The following is a 16,506-nucleotide window of genomic DNA, read 5'->3' on the forward strand; positions in this document are numbered from 1 at the left end:
TTACCATTGGGAAGACGGTTGCTGCAAAGGAGAGGCTAGGCCTCCCTATGGTTGTGCCTAAGAGCCTCCTCCCGAATGCCTCTTTGTTGCTCAGATGTGGCCCTGTCTCTCTAGCTAAGCCAACTTGAAAGGTGAAATCACTGCCCTCCCCCCTACGTGGGATCAGACACCCAGGGGAGTGAATCTCCCTGGCAACGTGGAATATGACTCCCGGGGAGGAATGTAGACCTGGCATCGTGGGACGGAGAACATCTTCTTGACCAAAAGGGGGATGTGAAAGGAAATGAAATAAGCTTCAGTGGCAGAGAGAATCCAAAAGGAGCCGAGAGGTCACTCTGGTGGGCACTCTTATGCACACTTTAGACAACCCTTTTTAGGTTCTAAAGAATTGGGGTAGCTGGTGGTGGATACCTGAAACTATCAAACTACAACCCAGAACCCATGAATCTCGAAGACAGTTGTATAAAAATGTAGCTTATGAGGGGTGACAAGGGGATTGGGAAAGCCATAAGGACCACACTCCACTTTGTCTAGTTTATGGATGGATGAGTAGAAAAATAGGGGAAGGAAACAAACAGACAAAGGTACCCAGTGTTCTTTTTTACTTCAATTGCTCTTTTTCACTCTAATTATTATTCTTGTTATTCTTGTGTGTGTGCTAACGAAGGTGTCAGGGATTGATTTGGGTGATGTATGTACAACTATGTAATGGTACTGTGAACAATCGAAAGTACGATTTGTTTTGTATGACTGCATGGTATATGAATATATCTCAATAAAATGAAGATAAAAAAAAAAAAAAAAAAAAAGGTTGTGATTCATAAGCAGTATCAACACAACAGCAAAAGAGCTTGTTGATCTGTTTTACTTGGTCAGTGAAAAACCCAGTGGAAATGGTTACTTAGCAGCACAGGCAGAAATGTAAGGCTAGAGCTGAATACTCATATCAGTAGCAACTGAGGTTTAAACTTGTAGCCCCACATATCCCTTTGAGAATCTGATGAAAGTCATCAGTCCTCTCTCCATAAAAAATGCCCAATCAAAAGATTTGGCAAGGAGTTTGGGGTAGTCCCTGAATCCTGTATATAGGCTGCTCTTTAAGAAGCCTGATCTCATGCAAATCCCTCCCTTTGTAGATGGGGAAGCTGAAACTCACCGAAGGAAAATGACTAACCTCAAGTTGCACAATTAATTACTGACAAAGACAGAATTAAATGTCTTTAACATCTTCAAAACAACTAAGAGTCATCTGACCAATTATTTTTTAACTTTACAACAAGTCATGTTGACTTCGAGTAGACACAGCTGTACAGTGGAGACCTCTCAGTCCACACTGCTTGGGCACCAGCCTCTCCTGGGACCTGTTGCCCCCCATTTTCTAAGCCAAGCTGCATTTACCCAACCAACTCATGGCTCTTTATTCTTGTTGTAAACAATGGACGCCGAAACAGAGAAGCAGAGTTGACCAAGCCAATCTCAAGAAGATTCCAGGATTTATCAATGCTTCCTCCAGCATCCTGGGCTGCATTATGCAAAAATCTGATTCGTCCAGTGATTTCCATCAAACAATTACGAGATTATGAAACAAAATAGACAATTTACCTGCACTAGCTAGTTAGTGAAAACAAACCAACTAAAGGAGCTGGGAAAGCATGCTCCTTAAAGCAATTTCTCTGTAAAATGGTAAATAACATTTCTACGATGTTTTACATTTTATAAAGTGCTATCAGGTACATATATCAATTAAGGAAGGAAGAAGAAAAGGAGGGAGGGAGCAGCAAAGCAAATGATAGGTGCCTGTACATCAAATATTCTACTCTCTAAACAACCCTGAAATAAAAATATCACGTTTCTTTTTATCCATGAAGAGTCAGAACCAAAGTGATTAAGTAATCTGCTTAAGGTCACATAGAAAATAATTACCAGAACCAGAATTCAAATCCTGATAGCTGAATACAATCTCAATTTGTACACATGACAAATTCGGGTTCTCAGAGGTTAAGTCACTGCCTTCATTCATTCAGCCCCTAAGTCATGGGGCCTGGATTTCAACTAGTACCTTGAGATCCTTAAGCAAGCTGTTCATTCCATTGAGCCAATCTTTCTCAACATTTTTATGCAAAGAATGTAAATGAGAGACACCCAGTTGCCCTTTCTTTCTCAGCATGTGGTCCCCAAACCAGAAGCACTCATAGCACCTGGCAACTTGTAAGAAATGCATTTTCTCAGGTCCCACCCCAGACCTACTGAATCAGACGCTCTGGAGGCGGGGCCCAGCACTCCATGTTTTAAAAAGTCCTCCAGGTGATTCTGACACCCATGAAAATTTGAGTCCCACTCTCCAAGCTGCATGCTTTTCCTGAACACACTCCCTGGAAGCAACTCATTCACACCTGAATCTTTTCAAGCCTAAAAACAAAAGAATCTAACATCAGTATCCTCACCTTAAAAATCATAGGCATTCGGTAGCCAATCTAAGCCACACCGCATTTTGGAAGGCCCCAAAAGTTGTGGCACATTCTTACACCCCCAAATTTCAGTTTAGTCTCTACTTTCCAGACATAACTGGAAATCAAAGATTCTGAATATGTCATCAGAAATTGTTTCCTAATGAGGAGCGAAAAAGATTCTTCTCCCCTTTGCTTAAGAACATTTCAGGACTATGAATATAATTTTTTATGGGAAAAGCTTACATTAGAAAATAGTTTTCTCTAAGAGAATCCACTAGGATAGGATGTAAGCTTTATTTTAGAGCTGAGCTCGGCAACATGACGTTGATGCCTTGCCCAGTTTCCTTATTTCTTGGTGGGTGGTTTGTTTTATGACATTAAATGTTCCCCCCAAGCAGGTGTTGGCTGGATGGAATGAAACTAATTAGTCTGATCTTGGGGAACAGCAGGTGTGTAAGACTGAATTCCGACTGTGTCCCTGCTGGTTATTTGCTTGAATTACACGAGTGTTCTAACAAGGGGTGATAATATGTTACTTTTCCTGGAGTATGCTATATTTTATCATGGAAAACACGATCAATGGTACCAAATACAAGTATAATGTTTGCTGGTTAAACCAACACAATCCCCGTATTTCCCAATTTATTGCTTAACAATTGAATTCACCTTTGCCAGCTATAGGCAAAGGTCTAGCGAGGAATGATGCAACACTGCCCCCAAGTGGTTCCCGGCTGAAAATGACGGCGGCGGAGTAATACCCACCCCCATTTAAAGAGACTCACTGCTTCCCAAGTCTCCCTACGTTAACTTTCGAGTTTTCAGTACAAACGTCAGCTGGTAGTGAAGGGATGTGGCCTGTTTCCGGATGGACATAAGACATCTTAGTCAGCGAGTACAATAGAAACTGGGTAATCTGGTTACCCTCTGCACTTCCCTTTTCAGCTGCTCTTCAATTCATTCTGTTCTCTCCCCACCCTGTTCCTTTCTTGTTAGTAGCTGTTGTATGACTCAAGCTTAATCTACCTCCCATTCCTGAATCTCAGCTGCTGGCTATTTAAGTATGGCCCGGAGCTGGGAAGCCAGGCTCTCCTTCCCATTCTGACTCTCCAAGCTTCACAGAACACACTCCCAACCATTAGGAGCCAAATCTTATCCTCCTCTTTAAGTGGGAAAAAAAACAAAGGAGAAGAGGGGAAATTTCAGAAAACCCTAGCAATTATCATCCTTCCAGCAGTTGAGCTGCCTTTTTTTTTTTTTTTTGACATTTCTTACCTCTTTATTAATCATGTAGTAGTTGTGTGAATATCAAAGAATCTCACACACCATCTATAATGTTATCTAGGAAAAAGAAAAAGAATTTCTCTTTTCTGAATGAATTGAAGAAATATATCAGTAAACTTAATTATCTGCAAAGAACAATCCTCAAAACATGTTTGTCTTCAGGGTCCCAATAGCACAGGGTTCCTTATAGTCAGCTACGTGCTACGTGTCAAGCATTGTATCATGGGTTGTGGAAAAGGTACTAAACAAAAAAGACATGGCCCCAGCTCTCCTGAGGCTCAACATCTAGGAGGGAAACCATTGCTGTTTAATTTTTTTAAAATTATAAATGTGATCTATATTACAAAAGAGAAGTACAAACAACTGTTGGGTCCCTCTGGGAGACTTCCTCACCTCTTCCTGGAGGAGGCAGTGTTGAGTAGCAGACAGCATGGGTCTTAAAATCAGAGCTAGGTACTTGAGAGTGATTAAAATGGGAAATTTTAGGTGGTGTATATATATGTACGTTAACCCCAGTAAAAAAAAAATGTTAAAACCCATAGAACCATATAATATAATTGTAATAATAGTGGTTCATCAATTGTAACCAATGTGCCACACCAATGCAAAAATGTTAATAATGGGGAAAACTGGGTGAAGGGGTGTTGTATGGGAACTCTGTACTTTCTGTATGACTTTTCTGTAAGCCTACAACTGCTCTAAAAAATAACAATCATTTTTAAAACTCAGATCTAGGTTTGAATTCCAACTTCCGCATTAGCTGGGAACTTCAGCAGGTCATTTAAACTCTCAGAGTGTGCATCTTATCAATATGATCAATACATAAATTTCTACTTCATGGGGATATTAAGAGGATTAAATGTGATATTGCATGAAAAGATTCGCGTTCCTGGCACAATATAATAAATGGCAGCCTCCCCCACCCCCATCTCTTTCAACCAGCAAGCTTCTGATGACAGGTCACTTGACAGCTTTGCTGGCATACCTGACCGTATAGCTGGTGTGTACTTCAAGACTGAAGACTGGATTTAATATCCAGCCAAGAAAAACCTGGTTACCCCCTTATTATTATAGTCAACTCCATGTTATTAATGGTCCTACTGTATTCCAGGGCCCGGCTAGGTCCTCCACGTCCATCGTATGTGTAATTCTCAAAATGCTTTGCTTTTTTTAAAAAAATGCTCCAATTCAAAGCTAAATAGACACACACACACACACATATAATTCATATCTGGGGAGCATTATTTGCAGTGAGAGATGGAGAATCTTTCAGTTCCATGGATACCAGTTTTGGTGTTTCTAGTTAAATAATCAAATTCGAATTAGCTTTTGTCCTCATCCCTGGAGATGGGTTGACATTAAGTGTAAAATGAAACATTTGGTCTGACCATGTGAAGGCAGAATTTTAAAAGAGAATAACCACATTTGTCTGTTTGCTCAGATCCACTCGCGAGCAGCTTTCATGCAAACCCCCAGCTCATCTGAAGCAGCTTTTCTACCCCCTTCCCTCCACCTTGAGAGGTACTGCACCAGCTGATGCCTTTATAAACAGAGCTCTAACTTTGAAACCTTACAGTGGAGGCTGGGAAATGTCCATTCCTTAAGAATTTTAAGAAATATGAGGGGAAAAAAACATTGTGCAGTATCACGATTCACTTATACTCTACTCTGATAAAAACAAATGGCCTTTGTGTTCCTCTGTAATTGATCTGGTCTCCCTGGCAGGCCTTTGCACAGTTGATGGCAGAAGGAAAGAATGAAATGCCTGTTCCTTCTAGTAATTTAGTCTTCATTGGGATCGCATCTGTGCTTAGATGAACTGGGTAAGCACTCAGGGTTTCAGAGGCTGATCCCTCTTCCCCTGCTCCTAAGATGGTGCCGTGGGGATAAGAGGAAGGATGTGGCTTATGTGACTTCGTGGCAGCAGAGAGGACATGGCCAGGGGCCCGGCTGGCATGTGCTGCAGGGTCCGGGCTGCACTGTTTCCTGGACTGGACACCACTGAGGCATGACACATGCTCTGGGCATTCTGCCGGTGCCTCTGCACAGTCCATGGCTGGCATAACTCAGGGTCTGCCGGACTAGCCCAACCTCAGCACGGGCTACCTGAGTGAGTATACCCCTGAGGCCTGGCCAGGGATCCCTGACCTGCTGACCTCAGCAACACAGCTGCTTTGCCTACGGAAGCAAGCCCTTTCCTTGAGCTCCCCAAGCGGGCTCTGCAAAAGTCAGCGGTCAGACTCCCGGGGGTGTAAATCTCCCTGGCAAAGCAGGATATGACTCCTGGGGATGAATCTGGACCCGGCATCATGGGATTGAGAACATCTTGACCAAAAGGGGGATGCGAAATGAAAGGAAATAAAGTTTCAGTGGCTGAGAGATTTCAAATGGAGTCGAGAGGTCACTCTGGTGGACATTCTTATGCGCTATACAGATAACACCTCTTAGGTTTTAATGTATTGGAATAGCTAGAAGTAAATACCTGAAACTACCAAACTCCAACCCAGTAGTCTGGACTCCTGAAGACAATTATATAATAATGTAGATTACAAGGGGTGACAGTGTGATTGTGAAGGCCTTGTGGATCACACTCCCTTTATCTAGTGTATGGATGGATGAGTAGAAAAATGGGGATAAAAACTAAATGACAAATAGGGTGAATGGGAGGGATGGTTTGGGTGTTCTTTTTTTACTTTTATTTTTTATTCATATTCTGATTCTTTCTGATGTAAGGAAAATGTTCAGAAATAGATTGTGGTGATGAATGCATAACTATATGATCCTACTGTGAACAGTTGATTGTATACCATGGATGATTGTATGGTATGTGAATATATTTCAATAAAACTGAATTTAAAAAAAAAAAAAAAAGTCAGTGGTCAGCCCTGGGAGGATGAGGGATTCCTGAGTCCCTTTCAGTCACTTTAGAAACTAGGAAGATTTAGGAAAGCCAATTCCAGGCCCTCCTCAGCCTAATCACACTGTGCTGACAAGTGTGCTTTGATGAAGCTGTCCACAGGTTGATGCCAGCACAACCTGAGAAGCAAATCCACACCAGTATCCCAAAGATGCTGCTAGTGTTACATATACACACATACACACACAACTTCCATCTCCAGGGCTCCCAGGAAAAGGAAACCAAAACCCTTGTGTCTCACCCCTTCCTCACCTCCACCCTCTTCCCCTGTTCATCCCCAAATCCCCCATGCCAGCAGGAGTGCACTGGGGATTTTCTCGTCCTCCACAAATTATCCTCCTTCTGGGCATTAAGTCTTGGGGCCTAGGTTTCCCAGACAGAAGGAGTAGCCTCTACGCTTGGAAAATCTTTATGCTTTAATCCCCTGAGGACCAACTCTTGATATGTTAAAGATAGAGGGAGTAAAAGGAACTTGGAATATCTTTTTTGTCTGTTAAAGATCTTTTTGTCTTCCTTCAAAATCAAAAACATACTGCTTTATATATCAAAATTGGAATATCAACTTTTTCTTTCGCTTTGCATACTCCTTGTAATCATCGTAAGAGGTAGGGGGATGCCTAAGTAAACTAGAGAGAAGATTATGTGTAGGGAAATGCAAAACAAAAAAGCAAACACTTATTTCAAAATGTCATCCCATTATACTACCATCGCTCTTCAATTAAGTTCTCCAGATCTTTCCTGAGCATCTGCTACATCCTCAACACTGGAGTAACTACTACAGGAAGTACATACGAAACATGATGATAGTGTTCCCAGCCTCAAAGGAAACTTTAGTATAATGGGAAGAGAGACAGTTTACTGTTGAATTATTTTTTAGAAATGCAAGATTGGACTTGCACAAATGAGCGGTGAAGGCAATAAATGCTCTAGCTAGTAGTTCAAAAGCAGACCTACCTACAGTCAAGGGGCTCTCCTGGCCCCTGATTTCCCTTCCTCCTCTACTTTTCTGAATTTCTTTATTTTTTAGTGTCTCTACTGCTTGAAACGAAAGCACTGAAGCAAAGAGAAAGTGAGCAACCAGTGTACAGTTGTGGCTGCAGACAACCTATTGTCAGGAACTTGTCAGGAACTAGACCCTGGGGGTGTAAGCCGAGTGGATGAGGACACCTACAGGTCTCAATCTTGCATATGCAATTTGTGCCCTTCATTATTTTGTTGATTTCACGGGTCACATAAGGCTTTACCAAGCAAACATCCACTAATTAAATATTATGCAAATTTTCCTGTTCCTCTGCAGTTTCCCATATGTGAAATATAGTCTATTGAAAAGTGAGTCAAATGATTTTTTATGTCTGCTTCAATTTTAGTAAGACTTCATAAGAGAGTGGTAGATGTTGATTTAAAAAAAAAAAGTTAATTTAATAAAGAGAAGTCTTGAAGGACATACAATTAAATGTTGCCAGTGGTTGGTTATTCTAGATCACTCTGTGTGTATGAGTCATTTTTTGCCTTGTGCCTTTTTTCATTATTTGTTTTTAAAGATTAGCGGAAACATTCTAATAAGTCAAATGTAGCATGAAAAAGTGTAGCATTCAGAAGTCAAAATATGCTTAATTTTCTATAGCTTTTTTTCTTTTTTGAGGATTACTTTGCTCTCCACTAGAAGCAAAGATAAGAGAAAAAAAGTACAAGAGACCTGCTTAGACACCGTCACACAGACAGACAGACAGATGGACAGAAGGAAGAGAAAGTCACTGGTCAGTGACTTCCACATCTGATTTTCCACCTGCAAAATCAGGTCATCACAGATTCTGATCAGTTCAATTCATTTCTTTAGTCTTCTGCTCAGTGGCCTTCTCCAGGAAATGGATCCACAACTGCTTCTTTATCAGGATCACCCGGAAGGCCAACACCTCCATTTTGGCCTTCCTCTATATTTGAGTGATTTCCTCTATCAATGCTTGGTATCTCTGGCCTTCCTTTAGCAATTCTTCATTCTTGCAATTGCCTTCAACCCCTTTCTTCTATTTCTCAAGTTTCCTGCAAAGACCAGATTTGTCCATGGAGTTCAGGTCTGTAAGTTGATCTTTTTCTTTCAGAACCTTCTGGATTTCGGCTTTGGCAAACTCCTGTTTCTGAGCCTCCTCCATTACCTGGAGTATGATCCCTAAAACCTGTCCATGGATTTCACCATCTGCAGGCATTTCCGGTGCAGCTCCTCGTCCTGGCTTTTCAAGTCCAGGTTCTCTCTCTGCATGGCTTCAACCACAGCAGCATCCACGAGCTTTGGCTGTACTGCAGCACACCCAAGACGGTGCTGAGGGGCAGAGGCAGATCCGCAGACTCCAGGACACCCATGGGGAGGTCTGCTATAGGAGAATCCAAAAATTCCTAAGAAATCAAATTCCACCAGCTTCCCTTCAGGCCAACTTCCTGAGGGAAGGTTTGTTGACATCATGAATGCTGTTTGTCTGCATGGCCATGGGAACCAACTTTTTAGTGCTTTCTCTCAGGAGTGAATCATACTTGATGTATGAAGACCGTGTCCTCTAGGCAAACTCAAATGAGGAAGTTCTGAACTGCTCAATATAATCCACATCAGCCCCTGTGCCTAAAACTACATCTAAATCTCCAAAGCTCTCCCCTTCCAGGTCCATGGCAGGCTCCAGCCCCTGCTGAGAAGGGGACGGCATCGGCTCATTGGGCAAAGCCATCTGCTCACCACCAGTGTCAACTGATGGGCTGGGAGAGTTAATGGTTGGTTCCCTGCCCCAGGGCTGCTCTGAGTCAGAGCAGTTTTGTCTTTAAACATAGCCTCCGGTGTTTCCAATTTGCATCCAAAATTGAGCAGCACTGATAAAAGACAGATTTGGTCCCTAGTAGAGAGCCAGGTGGTCCATGCAAGAAAATTGTGCAGTTGTCTAATTTCTCTTGAGTTTGGCTTTAATGGCTTCACTTAATTTGGGTGTTTTGTGATTTCCCAGAAAATCAAGCAACTCTTCATATATTAAATCAGAGAATGCACTCTAGAGCCAAATGAACATGAAAGTGCTTTTGCTTTTGTTCCCCCTCGATTACCCAAGTCATTAAGATTTTATCATCTTGGCTAAACTAAAGTTCACTTAAATATCTTAATTTCAGATACCTTTATTTCTTGCCAAATGTTTGAAGGTAGTTTACACCAGCAGAACAGGTGACTGTCTATCTACTGAAAATTACAGATAACTATTAATTCAAGTGAAATAAAATTCCTCGCCTTCCCCAGATCCTTTTCACATGGGCTGCTGTCCATAGTGCTCTAGAATGGTTCTCAAACTTAAGGGAGTGACAGGATCACCAGGGGAGCTTATTAAAACACGGATTGCTGAGCCCCATCCCCAGAGTTTCTGATTCAATACGTTTAGGGTATGAGAATTTGCATCTCTAACTGAAGTTTCTAGGTGATACTGAGGCTGCTGGTGTAAGGATAAATATGAAATAGAAGTAAGAAAAAATTTTAATTCACCCTGGTGCAAAGAAAAGGGAGGAGATACCCACCACCCTTTTTCTTTTAGCACTCTAGAAAACTTCTAATTGTAAGATCTTTCTCTGCCTCTTTGAAATGTATGTAAATATTTTCATAAGGTAAATAAGTCTCTCGTCAATTTTCATCAATTTTATAACCCAGGATGTTTACTCAAGGACCTGGGAGCCATCTCTTTTAAATTGCTCTGTTGGCCTCTGTCATTCAAAGGTATCAGAGGTCTTAGCTTTGTATGTGCCAGTGTCTCGGTTTATGACCTTATTAGTTTAAAAAAAAAAGAAGAGCAGTTGGCAAAATTACCACCCTAAAATTAACATGCAACCAAAAGCCAGTAAAGCCAGCCTAATTTCCGAATAAGGCACCAACTCTTGAGTGGGTTGCTTTAAGAAAGCAGAGCTCTAAGTACACAGCACAGCCAAAAATGAAATAAAAACCCAACTGCAGCTCATTCCTATCAAAGAGACTTACTGCTCTCGACCCAATTTATCATTCTATGGTGCAAATCAGCATCACTACAGCATGTTTCAAATTAATTAAAAGACATTTCTTTTCATCCAAGGTATAATCAAGGCAATTTACTTCCAAACATAATCAAGAAATTATGAAAAGGAAGATTAACCATATGAGGAATTTTTTCATGTGTGAAGGTAATTGATTTTCATATCACTTTTTTAGGTTTCAAATGAGGATTCTAAAAGACTGGGTTTTGCAAAATATCTCAACTTAGCAGAATGTTGAGATATTTCCTTCAAAACAGATCACACTTCCCACTAAAAAGAGCTCCCAGGCCATAGGGGCAATGGGGCACTTAGATAGTGAGTTTATTATGGGGCTGCCAGCAGCTATAGTCAGAGTTCCTGGAAACCTTCACCAGAACTCCTTCTGAATACTCAGAGGAGGGCTAAGAGAATGATGAGATGGTGTTCTTTCACTCTCTAAAGCTTGGAGCTATGTATTTTAAAAGCCCAGGTGGGGACAGGATCATTAGCAGTTGTTGGAATGGGAGAGCAGTAGGGAGGAAAAATTGCTAGCCATGTTTGTTCATCTCCAATTCTCTGGAAAAAACTGTTCACTTGCAATATTCACTTCCATAAAGAGGCTCTGTACACTCTACCATGAGCATATTCAGACAATAGAAGCAGCTGCCTCCACTGCTAATGGGGGTTCTAAAAGGTTTCCCTGTTTCCAAATCTCTTTACTCCGGCACTTCCATGGCCCCTTGAATTTCCTCTTCAGTCACTCCAGCAAATCCCCCTATGACAGGGAATATTGCAGGAGAGTAACATTATGGTACACAAGCAATCATCACCCACATTTTCCCAATTTCTTGAGGAATACAGATCCCTTTTATTATATGTGTCCACACACCTCTATGAAGTCCATATTTTGAAAGATTTTGCAAAACAAAGAACAATTCTTTGCCCCCCCTTTTTTTAATTAATGTAGGACATAGAAAATGCCCATGTAAGCTCTGCTTACACGTGTTGACTCCACTTTGAAGATGAGTAAATTAAGCCCATAGAGGTTATTACACGATCACACAACTAATATGTGCTGAACTCAAACTCGGCCCTTCCCAGCCCCCAAAGCTCATTCTCTTAATCACCAAGCCCTCAAAACCCTCAACTAAAATAATTAATGCTTGTAAATTTCTATTGGAAGTAGAATAAGTGGAGGGGGGAGCAGATGCAGACAAATCATACTTGTTGCTTGGTTTCCTCATAAAGTCACCTCATGAAGGTTTTTTGGCAAATATTTCCAACATCAGATGTGCAAATTAAGGAAAGCTGCTATAGCATGCAATTGTACTTTTCCAGCACAAATTTACAACTGAACAGAACTTTGGTTTATGTCAAAACAAGAGACTAAAAATAGGTTCATAAACTCCAATTTCACAGAGTTGTGGATTGTTGGTGAAAGCTGATCAAAATTACAACACTGAGAAATGGCTGAGTTTGTGGCAGAAAAGATCGGCCAGTGTTCCTAGGCTTCTGGATCCTATGAGACTTTCTTCTCAAACGGTATCCTTAGGATACCAGTTAATTCATCTGTAAAATGAGGGAACTGAACTCAACAGTCTCTGAAGTGCCTTCCAACTCCAAATTTTATGGCTTTCTGAAACGGCAAGACCAATTTCAAATTACCCTTTGGGAGCAGCTTACACAACATTCCTTGGAAGGAGACATAGTTAAAATTGGCCCTCTCCACACGTTAAGTTTTCTATTGCCTATTCAAGCTCGGTTTTATTAATTCTTTCCCATAATGTGAACTACTGGAATTACTCTATTTGCTTCTTATTTTCACTTTCCAGATACCTACAGAGGTCAGGCAAGTCAGGACAGTCCTGGAGTTCCCCATGACTCACTTGTGATCGTAAGAAGCCAAAGAACAAATCAGCAAGCACTAGTTCTGTTTCCCCCAAATACCTTCAACCTGTCATGTGATTCCACAATATATACCTTTCTTACTTGAAAAAGCAATGACATTACTTATTGTCCTAAATCAGTGCTTTTAAAACTATTTGGGGTGAAGGACCAGCTTTGTTTTGTTTTGTTTTGTTTTTTAATTTCCATTCCATCTCAGAATGATACTTTCATAAACTACAATAAAAATAACTTACTGGAAAAATGAAATGCTACTGGATATCACAGAAACTTCAAATTTCTACTAAAGTTTTTAAATGCTTATTTTCCATTTCAGAACTGATCTCACCATAGACTAGTACCAAATAGTTCATAACAAACTGTTTGCAGAACCACCCAGGTCTGTGAACCACACTGAGTAGTATCTCCCTAACTCTGCATCCCTACTCAGCTCAATTCCAGATATTTATTAGGCAAGTCCTAGGTCTACACTAGGTGCTATAAGCACCAGTGATGGTTACCCAACTGGCTTAAAACCTCTTTCAGATGCTGTGATGAATGAGAATGAGGCTGGGCTGCTGCAAAGTTATAGTGTTATGAAGTAATCCATGGGTTTTTACATGAAAAGAAACAAAATACCACCTGTCCTGAGAAGTACTGTATCCAAGTTGGAGAACACAGTGCTTCATTACTATCACGCAGTATTATTTTTAGACGTTTCGGGTAAATCCCAACCCCAGTCAACACTTTTTTCTTTTTCCTGGTTTTAAACTTTGGAGGTTGAAAGAGAAGCCTGTAAAGGAAAACCTAGGATTCAGCCTCAAATCCTCTCATCCCCTCACCCTCCCTATATCTAATCCCTCAGTAAGTCCCATCAGCTCAAACAGGTCCTGAATCCATCCACTTCTCTCCACCTCCACCATTAACACCCAAGCTCAGCCACCATCACATCACACCTGGATCGCTGCAAAACTAGCCACACAAGCAGCCTCCTTGTTCCTGCTCTTGAACCCATCTTGACACAGCAGAATTGATTTCTTAAGCACATAAAGCCAGTGGTTTCCCATAGTACTGAGATTAGAATCCAACTCCCCAACATGGACTACAACACTCATACATTCTCTGGACCCTCCCATCTCTCTGACCCCATCTCCAACAAACTTTGCTGTAGCTCACACTCTAGTCACACAGGCCTTCCTTTTGTTCCTCTGGCCAAAAGGCTTATTCACACCCTAAGTCTTTCTCCTAGTTGTCTGCTCAGCCTGAAACATGCTTTCCCTGGGTCTGGATCCATCTTGTCATTCCAGGCTTAAGTTATTTGTGACCTCCTTAATGAGGTTTTCCCTAACCATCCACATACTCTCTTTCACATCACCCACATTGATATGCATTTATAACCAATATGTGATCTGTCTTGTTCACAAATGTATCAGTACCTGGCACATCATAAGCACTCAGTAAATGCTTACTGGCTATAGCAAAACTTTCAGCACTGTCCAGGAGTTTGTGTTTATTTGCTACTTAGGAGTACGAAAAATAACTAATTCACTTTTTTTAAAGGCAATAAAAGAAGCTGAGGGCTTGTTTGCTGAATTACTTGGGATTTAATTAAATAGAGAATTTTGATGAAAAGAAGAAAAAATATTGTAGTACATTATGGTGCTAATGTGTGGGAGTTTTCACTGTTTATTCCGTCTCCTTCCCAGGGTTTTATTAATGAGCCAACCATCTTGTATGTAATAATGTATTACAATGAGTTCCATTTGGTTGTGAGTCAAGACAAAATAGTACAGTGTAATTTAAAAGAAATGATGTTTGCTTGGTGAATGGCAGACTCATTTAACATGTGCTTCTCTATTATGCAGTTTCACTGTACACACCCCAAGTTGAACAAGTTGACCTTCCCTCCCATCTAGCTTGTGGGAGGAGAGGAGATAGATTCGCCAGCTGGTCAGAAATCTAATGTGACCTCCGGACAAAAACAAGAATCAAGATGGCCCCTCAAACAGCCACATGTCACAAGGACTCACCACCTTGCCTGGCAGCTTTTGAATGATAGTGGGTCTTTTGACAGCCACCTCTGATTTTCTGAAAAGCCAGGCAGGTATTCACCACCTAGCTATTTCTCAGCAGATCCTTGGCCTAAAGCGGAGCACCAGTACCAAAGAGGAGGCATTCCCCTTCAACAGACAAGCTTCAAAAGGAGGGCAGCGCCTTACGCCCACCTGTGTTAACTGTCAGCCACCCACAAGAGAGCCAGCAGCGCTGGGAATGCCCCTGTTATCTCCGGCTTTCATCGCTGTGGTGCAGAGTTGCTGTTCTTGTGGGCCTAGAGGGATGGATTTCAAGGGTTTCTTTGCCTTTGATGTAAAACCTTCACACCACATGTGCCATCTGTGCTGCAGCAGTATGTCTAACAGGGGAGCAGGATGGGCCGATGAAATATATACATATATAGGCATTTTACCTTTGATTCTACATCATCAACATGAGCCATCTCTCCCCAAAAGAACATTGAGCCCAACTTCTAGAAATTATAAAGAAAGTCTATTTTCTTCTCCTTTTAATTATAAAAACTTCATTGTAGACAATGGGTCAAGCTAATATATTCTTAGTTCAGCACTGGATTCCCCAGAATATTACATTACTTCTCTTCCCTGTGTCAAAATCAGCCTCTCTATCATGTTATAAAGTATTTATTCATTCCTCTTTCCTTCTGCCCAGCTTGCCTAAGATGATGCTGAACCTGTGGAAGACACTTAATTGATACTTATTATTTTCTTAATTCTTTCTATTCTGATCAATGATTGTTTAAAAATATGACTCAGATTTAGGGAAAATGCACACTTTTGCAAAAGTCATTTCATTTCTCATTCTAAACTCTTGTGATGGCATTAGAATGGGTTATTTAATTGATATTTAGCATATTAGAGCATAATTTCAGCACAATGAGAAGTGATCATTTTGGATGCAATCTGTGCAAAAGTCTTTGTGATCCTTGCAAATTAAAGATAATAGCTAAGTAAGGACTACAGTAGTCTGGACTCCTGTACACAACTATATAACAATGTAGACTACAAGGGGTGACAGTGTGATTGTGAAAACCTTGTGGATCACACTCCCTTTATCTAGTGTATGGATGGATGAGTAGAAAAATGGGGACAAAAACTAAATGAAAAATGGGGTGGGATGGGGGGGGATGATTTGGGTGTTCTTTTTTATTTTTATTTTTTATTCTTATTCTGATTCTTTCTGATGTAAGGAAAATGTTCAAAAATAGATTGTGGTGGTGAATGCATAACTATATGATGGTACTGTGAACAGTTGATTGTACACCATGGATGATTGTATGGTATGTGAATATATTTCAATAAAACTGAATTTAAATTAAAAAAAATACAATAGACTCATTTGGGTTGGCAAATAGAGTAACCATTATAAAAGTGAAGACATTTTTTCAGAAAACAAATACTATGACCAGTACATTGTCATGCAGTATTCACATATCCTTATATGTTTTGAACACAGAAGCATCTCAAATCCAACACCACAAGCCCCTATCTGCAACTTGCATATGTTCTTCTTTTTGTTTGTTTTAAACTAAAACTCCCTCTCCAGAGTTCTGTGCACCTGCATACAAGTTGCCAGGTGTTACACCATTTAAGCATAAAACAAAAATCAACATGCATTTCTATATGTAGCACTTACACTGGGTGGATTGGGGGAAGCAGATGCAGATGCTATAGGTAAAGCCCACAGGCCAAAGTATTAAAAAGGAATAAAGAACTGAATACAGACAAATCCTACATATTTTTCCCTGAGAAAGGATATTAAACCCATTTCCTGCAATGCAATATATATATATGTATACACACACACACAAATGTATGTATATATAGACATACAATAATAATACACAATAATATAAACATGCAAAATATATTTTATATACTTATAAAATAGAGTCATCAA

The sequence above is a fragment of the Choloepus didactylus genome, chromosome 6, assembly GCF_015220235.1.
Source record: "Choloepus didactylus isolate mChoDid1 chromosome 6, mChoDid1.pri, whole genome shotgun sequence".
NCBI lineage: Eukaryota > Metazoa > Chordata > Mammalia > Pilosa > Megalonychidae > Choloepus > Choloepus didactylus.